This window comes from Otolemur garnettii, unplaced genomic scaffold, assembly GCF_000181295.1.
Source record: "Otolemur garnettii isolate 467f Iridium unplaced genomic scaffold, OtoGar3 scaffold00086, whole genome shotgun sequence".
In the NCBI taxonomy this organism is placed as follows: domain Eukaryota; kingdom Metazoa; phylum Chordata; class Mammalia; order Primates; family Galagidae; genus Otolemur; species Otolemur garnettii.
This window is the reverse complement of record NW_003852481.1, coordinates 6,914,414-6,922,933: the sequence shown is the minus strand read 5'-3', so window position 1 is coordinate 6,922,933 and position 8,520 is coordinate 6,914,414. Positions and strand designations below refer to the sequence as shown.

Here is an 8,520-nt window from a genome sequence, read left to right as displayed (position 1 = left end):
GTTGAAGAAAGATGTCAGTTACCCCAGCTGAAAAAGACCTTGTCGGTTAGGGGATCCTGAGGCTAACTCATTCATAGGAAGGGGGATTTCAGAGGTTTTAAGACAAATAGGAATCGTCAAGACGGAGACAGTGAAGTGGGGACGGACCTGGGGGAAGACATGACATCTGCACCCCTGCTATAGTTGCAGGTCCCCCCCGCCCCAGGGTGGGGGCAGCACACACCCAAGAAACTCTGGCATCTACTGCGACCTGAAGCACCCAGCCTGTGATCAAGGGTGTCATGTAGTGATTATCATAAGTAGAATCGTGTCTCTCCTGTGACTCTACCCTCCTTTTTTTTTTAATTAAATCATAGCTATGTACATTAATGCAATCATGGATCTACCCCCCTTTAATTAAATCATAACTATGTACATTAATGCAATCATGGGTCTACCCTGCTTTTTATTAAATCATAGCTATGTACATTAATGCAATCATGGATCTACTCCCCTTTAATTAAATCATAACTACGTACATTAATGCAATCATGGGTCTGCCCCCCCTTTTTATTAAATCATAGCTATGTACATTAATGCAATCATGAGTCTACCCCCTTTTTAAATTAAATCATAGCTATGTACATTAATGCAATCATGGGTCTACCCCCTTTTTAAATTAAATCATAGCTATGTTCATTAATGCAAACATGGGTCTACCTCCCCCCCCTTTTTTTTTTATCAAATCATAGCTATGTTCATTAATGCAATCATGGGTCTACCCCCTTTCTTACATGGGAGCCTGTTATCATCTCCCCACTTTTGTGCCACAAAGGGAAGGATGGGTTCTGACAGAAACCTTGCCAAGGGCATTATGACCCTGGGCCGTTGTCAAGATGTTATATTAACAAGTTGTATGACACTGAAATACGGACAGGGGAAGAAGTAGACTTTTTTCTAAGCCCAGCCATTTTGTTTTTCAAGGGACAAATCTCCCTGGGCGATAACTACCAGATTGTTGGGGATGGTGAAATGGCACTCAGAAAGGAGAACGGTTAACGCAGTGTGCTAGCGGACCCTGGTGCTCGTGCTTAAGCCCCTGTGCCGGTGATTGGGAGCAAGAAATAGGAAACAAACCCCTGTTGTCTACAGGGGACCTAGAGGAATCCTCCCTGCGTTTCCATTTGAACAGAACTCCATTAAGAGATTACTAAGAAGCACTAAGATCCTTGGTTGAATGAGCAATGGAAATCAAACCCGAAAGCTTATCTAGATGAATTCACACGCTCCTTTACCTGCGAACTTGGCTGGGGAGATGCACACCTTATGTCAACGTGGGATTTGCAGGGAGGAAAACAAACCTTGAAACCCACCACAAAGTAGTGTGGTTGGGGACTTTAGAATAGAGAGAACAGCCCTTGTATTAAACGAAGGCCACCCCTTTAGTGTCTGTCGGTGCGCGTTTGCTGTGACACCCTTTTGTCACGTGTTTTCAGAGATGGCATGGAGTTTGTTACAAGCTCTAGCCATCTCCTCCTTTCTCCAGGCGATGTTTTGATAAATGTTGATGAGTTTATAACTGTAAAACCAAATGACATTTATAGCATGATGCACGCTTTACCCATTGCATAATTATATTTAATGGCTTTGCATGTAAAAAGGCATTTACCATTTACTTGTGTGTAAAATGACAATCTAAACCCCCAGGCCTGATTTTTTTTTTTTTTTTTTTTTTTTTACACAAAGATAAAGACTTAATTAAGAACCAAACACAATTTATTTTCGTAACTGGCACATAGGTACCTAGGTCTTCCGTTAACTATGTGATAAAAATCATGATACTTCTAGTAACGAAGATCAGTAGGTTTCATTGTTTTTCCCCCTCTGTCCTTGAAACATGGGTAAACTCATTTAATTATCAAACCGATACCCAGTGCCACTTACTTGTTTCTCATTTATAGTTAAAAAAGCTGTTCTGAAATGTGGCACAGAATTGAATAATGTGTTCATTTAATGAGGAACGTTTCAGCGATGTTTCTGAATTTAATATGATAGCAAAACGATAAACCGCCACTGTGGGGGGAGACATTTTTATCTAGACAGCAGTGATGTTTCGGGCCTGTTGGTTATATTTTGCTTTTTGATTTCACGTTTTTCGTGTTCTCGTATCCCGCACAGAGATAGCTCTGTAGGTATTTTCTATAACGCTCCCCATCATAAAGGAGGCGACTTAATAGAGCAACCCAGTTTTGTCTCTTTAGCCTTCATGTCAGAAATGCAGCTGTTAGTATCTTGCTAGGATATCTACCTACGCTGTGTTCCTGAGTAGACAACTAAGTAGCTTTCTAGGAAACAAGCCTGTTACTGTAGTGAGTTTATCTTTCCAACCCGGTATTGACCCTCCTCACTCTGACATCGAAGGCCTCTGATCTGCCTACCAATGAACAGAAGTTAAAGTCGTTCGCGCTGCCGGCCTTTCACAAGCTCACAATGTTGCTTTCTTCACACGAGAAATACAATTAAATCGAAATAGGTCTCTTCGCAAGGGTTTGATCATAGAAATATTGCTTGGAGTCTCAGTACTTCTGAAAAACAACTACTGAATTCTTGGCGAATATGGTGAAGTCTCTCGTCTTTAAATTGCTAATGTCAGATCCCCTTGAAAACCTAAGCTTCGTGGGATGCTGGGGAACGAAAAAAAAATTATTTTTGGAGGTTAAACTCCAAATGATCTGGTTGTTATATTAGCTCTATATTAGCTCTAAGTCATTTTCAAATTAATGCATTTTGGTTTTTTTCTCTCATTTTAAAATAGGAGCGATAATGGTTTATAATTCAGGGGTCCTCAAACTTTTTAAACAGGGGGCCAGTTCACTGTCCCTCAGATGTTGGAGGGACTGGACTGTAGTTTAAAAGGACAGGCAGCGGCTAAGCAGGACAGGCAGCGGTGGCAAAAACACCCGGCGGGCCAGATAACTGTCCTCGGGGAGCCACATGTGGCCCGCGGGCCCTAGTTTGAGGACCCCTGGATATGAAGCTTCACAAATCTGAAACCGAGGGGGGAGGGGACAAGTCTGTTCATCATAGTAAGCTGAAAAAAATAAGAGTAGATTGTTCACTGAATTCTAACCTTGAATGCAGAATTTAAGAAATGTTGCAGCTAAATATAATCCTTTGGCTACGAGGCTTAATAGAAATGAGGAATGCGACTACAGTTAAAATGCTGGCGTGAGATTCTTGCGTGTGTCTGAGGTCAGGATTTTAATACTGCATCTATGAGCTGCTTTCTTTTGCCTTTAACAAAATCATAGAGCAATAGTCTTTGCAAGTTTCTCTAAAAAAAAAAATCTATAAGGAACCAGAGAAAGTGATTAAACTACCATGTAAGACCTTCCAGAGAACCTTCAGAATTTATTGGCAGAAGGAACAGTAATTTTATGCGTTAGGGTGGTTAGGAGGAACCATTTTCATGCGTTTAGTCTGGGACAGGTGGTATAGATTAATGTTGAATACATACAAACTCTATTGAGACTAATTAAAGATGCATCTCCACATGGAATACCACATCTCGGGGGATCTTTGGCAGCCAATCCAACCAGCACATACATACAGTGTTTATACCAAGCACTTTTCAAATTGAGCCAAGACTGGTACCCATGACACTTTTGAAAACTGCCCTGAAAATCTTTAGTGTCTTTGTGTTATAGAGAATTTCTACCTCCGGGAAGGGCTTCTTGGTGTAGAGAAGATTGTAACCTGTGTTCCCCTGTAATGGGTCCAAATATTGGGAAGCTATATAAAAGGTTAGTTCATTGTACGTGACCCAAAAGCTTATACACAGAACTTGAATGGAACTATTTGGCAATGACCATCATAGTGTATTCTGAACCTTTACCTCCTCAGAGGGCATCCTTTCCTAACCGGATGCTTAGCCTAATGAAATGAAGCTGTACTAAGGGCAGCTGGTACAGGAGAGTGGATTAACACATCAGTGCCTAAATCTCTGTCCCTCGCCCAGGTTGGCTCACTACCCCGTTGGTGACTTGATCGTTTCTCACAGATGCTAATGAACCGTTCACTTTGACCCTGTAGACAAACACAAGCTGGTTGGTGTGCTCGGATGTTTTTCATACTTGCTAATGAATAAGCTCCCAGTGGTTCACAGTCAGCTGAAGTAAGCAGTGACTGGAGGTGGGGCCCAAAAGTGATTTATTAACCATGGCTTAAGCCAAATGGACGGGATTGTAGATAAAGTGGGAGTGTTCTCTTGAATTCAAGGGTCAAAGGAAGAAGCATGTTTTAAATAGAGGAGTTTAAAAATCTCAGGTAGTATTCCATATCAAAGTTTATTATTGGAAGTGGGGGTGAGAATATGAGTATAAACGGATAGATAAGAATACCCGTTTATCGTCTGGCAGAAGAGGTATCCACATTGGTCTGTAAAGCTTTCTCTAATAAACATTGAATTGGGGCTTTGCTGGGCCCGCAGCTACCCAAGTCAGCAACGGGCTTCAAAGAGGCAACCCTTTCCATTCCTTTTAAGGTTTTAGCCAACATAGCAAATCCGTAGATGGAGCAAGAATTAGGGGGAAATGTTCTAGAAGAAAAGGGGTGGGGGGGGTACCCAGATAGGGATAGATTAATATTTACAGACACCGGCATTGGTCTCTCACTAACATTCATAACTCCAACGGTGGCAGATTGAGGGCTGAATCAACATTTTCCCCCCTCTGTAAAATAATAAATATGGTAACGTAGCTCTCAGAGCTGCCTTTATCGTTGGGATAAATCAGGACAGTCTGTGTTACAGGAGAGACTTAAAACTTATAAATATGTTGCCCTCTAGGGTACTATTCATCAAAGTGTCTTGATACGAAATCTAGACTAAAGGCTTTTGTTATTGTGTCTGTTTATTCTCTTCTAGAAGTATAAATTGGAAAGAGCGCTGTCATTCTGGTTGTACCGGCCTGCTGTGCTACTTAAGTGCATGTCCCTTTTGGGATATATTTGAAGAGAAGGAAATAGTGGGAGTTGACGATGGCGGCACACTTTTACACAAATCCTCTTTGTCGCCTCAGCCTTCCTTGCAGAAGGCATAATTTCCAGCAGGAAAAATACAGCAAATAACTGCTTGACAAATGACCTATTCCAGTGCAGTGAACCTTCTTTTCTAAGACACTGGAGTAGAGCGAACTTGTTCCTTAAAAGCCTTATCAAACGCAGAGGGACCTAACTTCCCTTCTTGGCGTTCCATTCAAATGTGCACACGTGGGCATGGCTGAAGGTTCTTTGAGTTTGCAGAGGGGAAGCCTACCAGGCTAGCGACAGATGCTGTAAGTCACATGGCTCGATAGGTATTGCTGCCTGTGAAACCCCATGCAGCTTTCCAGTTCCGAAGCTGAATTTCCTGGCTGGTGTGGTCTGGAGTTGGAGTCGAGGCTCCAGCCCTGCCCCCCACTCCCCCCTTGGCGCCTGTAGGTGTTGAATCACATATGGCGTGGGAATCACCTGCCGTTTGGAGACCTCCGCGGAGTATTTACTAAGCAGTTTTCCTTTTTTAATGCGTTGTTACAGCTCCTAGTTTTCAAGAATAACTAATTGGGAGCATAAACTTCACTTGTCCTTGAGTGGTTTGCAATTTAGGGGACCTGAATAACGGATATGGAGGGCCCACAAAGAGGGCATTGAAGCGTGCTGAAGTTTGATGGTTTGCCCACTTGGCTCGGCGAAGCCGCTGGTGTAGAATTGCCCTGGGAAGAAACGGCAGGCTCTGTGCTGGTGGCTGACGACAGTTTGGGGTTGGAGGAATTTAGAGACTTGGGTAGCCCTGATGCTATACCGGGTTTCACGAGAGCAAGGTGCGGGCCAATGTGTTAGTTCAGATTTGCTTGAATGCCAGCATGTGGATGGTACATTTAGATCGGGGCACTCCCCTTGCCCCAGGCCACGATCATATTTGGGATCATCATTTTCGGGAGGCCAGTCTAGATGCTAAGGCCAGGTCAAGTAATACATTGAACTATGGTGTTAGAATCATGCATTTTTACTTCCTGCTGGGCAGTGCAGCTGACCAGAGAGGGCAGTGTGGTGGCGCCAAGGTCCCCCTGTGCGCGAGTGGAGAGACGGCAGCTCTGCAGTCCTGCTCACCCTGTCGAGGTGGTGGCAGTTTGACTTACCAAGTCAAATTTCTTGTACTCTGTACAAGTCGGAATGCCCAACCTTATCACTGGCAACTGACTCTAAAGAGGGGCTCAGCATGGAGAGAGCACAGGTTTTCTCTTTATCAGATGCCTCTAAAGCCGCTTCGCAGCACATCCCTGTGATTGCTAACACCATTATGAAGATTGACAGTTTCATCAAGAAAGCAGAGAAGAAAATCTTCAGACAATAAATGGAGGCAGTGCTGGGCCCTGCTCCGGTTACCCTCAATAGCACTTCCAGAGCACTGAGCCAGGACTGGCGGGTCCTCACCTCCTTGAAGACCTGTGGCTTTTTTTTGCTGAGTACAGGGCCTGGGGACTTCTGTGGTCCTTTTCCCAGCACTAATAGGTGACTTTAAGACTTACTGAGGCTGGCTGGGTGCAGTGGCTCACACCTGAATCCTATCATTGCAGAAGACTGAGGCAGGAAGAATCCTTAAGCTCTGGAGTTTGAGACCAGCCTGAGCAAGAGCAAGACCCCCATTGTGGCACCCACTTGTGTTCCCAGCTACTGGGGAGGATGAGGCAGAAGGATCGCTTGAGCCCAGGAATTTGAGGTTGCTGTGAACTAGATGTCAACACTCTATCCAGGGCAAGAGTGAGATGCCGTTTCTTTTCTTTCTTTCTTTTTTTTTTCTGAAGACAGAGTCTTACTTTGTCACCCTCGGTAGAGTGCTGTGGCATCACAGCAACCTCGAAATCTTGGGCTCAAGCGATTCTCTTGCTTCAGTCTCCCAAGTAGCTCGGACTACAGGCACCCACCACACACAACACCCATCTGGTTTTAGACATGAGGTCTCCCTCTGATCTCTAGGCTCAGACTGGTCTCGAACCTCTAAGCTCAGGCAATTCACCCACCTTGGCCTCCCAAGTGCTGGGATTATAGGCATAAGCCGCTGAGACTCTGTGCTTTTTTTTTTTTTTTTTTTAAAAAGACTTATTGAGGCCAGATATGGTGGCTCACGTCTGTAATCTTAGCACTTTAGGAGCTAAGACAGGAAGGTTGCTTGAGCCCAGGAGTCTGAAACCAGCTTGAGTAAGAGCAAGACCTCATTGTGGCAGGCAACTGTAGTCCTAGCTACTGCAGAGGCTGAGGTAGGAGGATGCCTTGAGCCCCAGAGTTTGAGATGGCTGTGAGCTACGATGATGTGCCACTACATTCTGGCCTCAGTGACAGAGTGAGACCCTATCTCCAAAATTAAAAAAAAAGAAAGAATCATTGAAGAAGAGAGCTCAAGACAATTTCCAGAGAGCCAAACTCAGTTGTGGTGGTGAGGATTTTCTTTTTCTTTTTCTAAAGAGGATGTCCCTTGAACAAGCCTCCAGTCTTGTCCAGCCCACTTTTAATCTCTCAAGCGGAAATATATATCCCTTAAGTCTGCAAATATTTTAGTACAGTGGCCAGACCAGAAAAGCCTGTGTAAAAATCCAGAATGTTCTGCTAAGGTCACAAAATGTCTTTGACTCATTCGCCGTTACCCACAGCTAATAACTCTGAGCACCAGCCCCTGACCCCAAGTCAGCTGCCTTGCAAAGGCATGGGCTGTCGGCTGTAGGGCCAATGGGAAGGCCAGTGTTGTGATTCAATGGAAACCCAACAACACTATGGAAAAACAATTTTCTGACTGGAAAGGGACGAGCATGTATTATTATATATTTTATTGTTTTATATGTATTTTTATATTTTCAATATATATACATACATATATACATATTTCTTTTTTTTGCAACAGAACCTTTATTCTGTTGTTAAGGAGTAAGACGCCAGGCTGGCAGTGCCAAGGCACTGCAGGGCCCAGCACTGCCTGCGCTAGAATCCAAGCTGTCCAGGCAGTGCTTCAAGCACCAGAGCCACCCTGTCCGCGCAGGGTGGGACGCCCCCTCTACATAGTGCTCAGCCTCAAAGAGGCCCAGACCATCCCAGGAGGGCTTTGCTGCCAGGCTGAAATTCTTTCCTTTGAGCTTAAAGCTGTGCAGTGGGCTCTGGGCTTTCTCCTTCTTGGCCTTCCTACAGGAGGAAGATGGCTTTTTCCACTTCTTGTGAGGATGTGCGGGGCCACGAAGAGCGGGAGGAGCCAGGTAGTCAGGGACGTGGCCCAGCTGAGGCTTCAGCACTGCAGCATGCAAAGGCAGGTTGTGCCACAGCAGCTGGGGGTCCCTGGGCTTGTCTTCAAAGGAGGTCTTGAGCGTCTCAGAGTGTGGGAGCTCCTTCTTGATCTCCTCCAATCTTGCCTCCCGAATGGCCTGTGCAGTCCCTGAGCGCATGGCGTCTCCAGCAGGACTGCGTGGAGATGACTCAGTGCCAGCCGCAGCAGAAGGGAGCGGCTGTGCGAAACCCCCC

The 8,520-nt window shown here is 44.9% G+C and overlaps 1 protein-coding gene across 1 annotated transcript in view; it reads left to right on the top strand.

The window, feature by feature from the left end:
* CADM1 (cell adhesion molecule 1) overlaps window positions 1–8,520 on the top strand; it is a 338,357-nt gene that overhangs the window by 232,261 nt on the left and 97,576 nt on the right.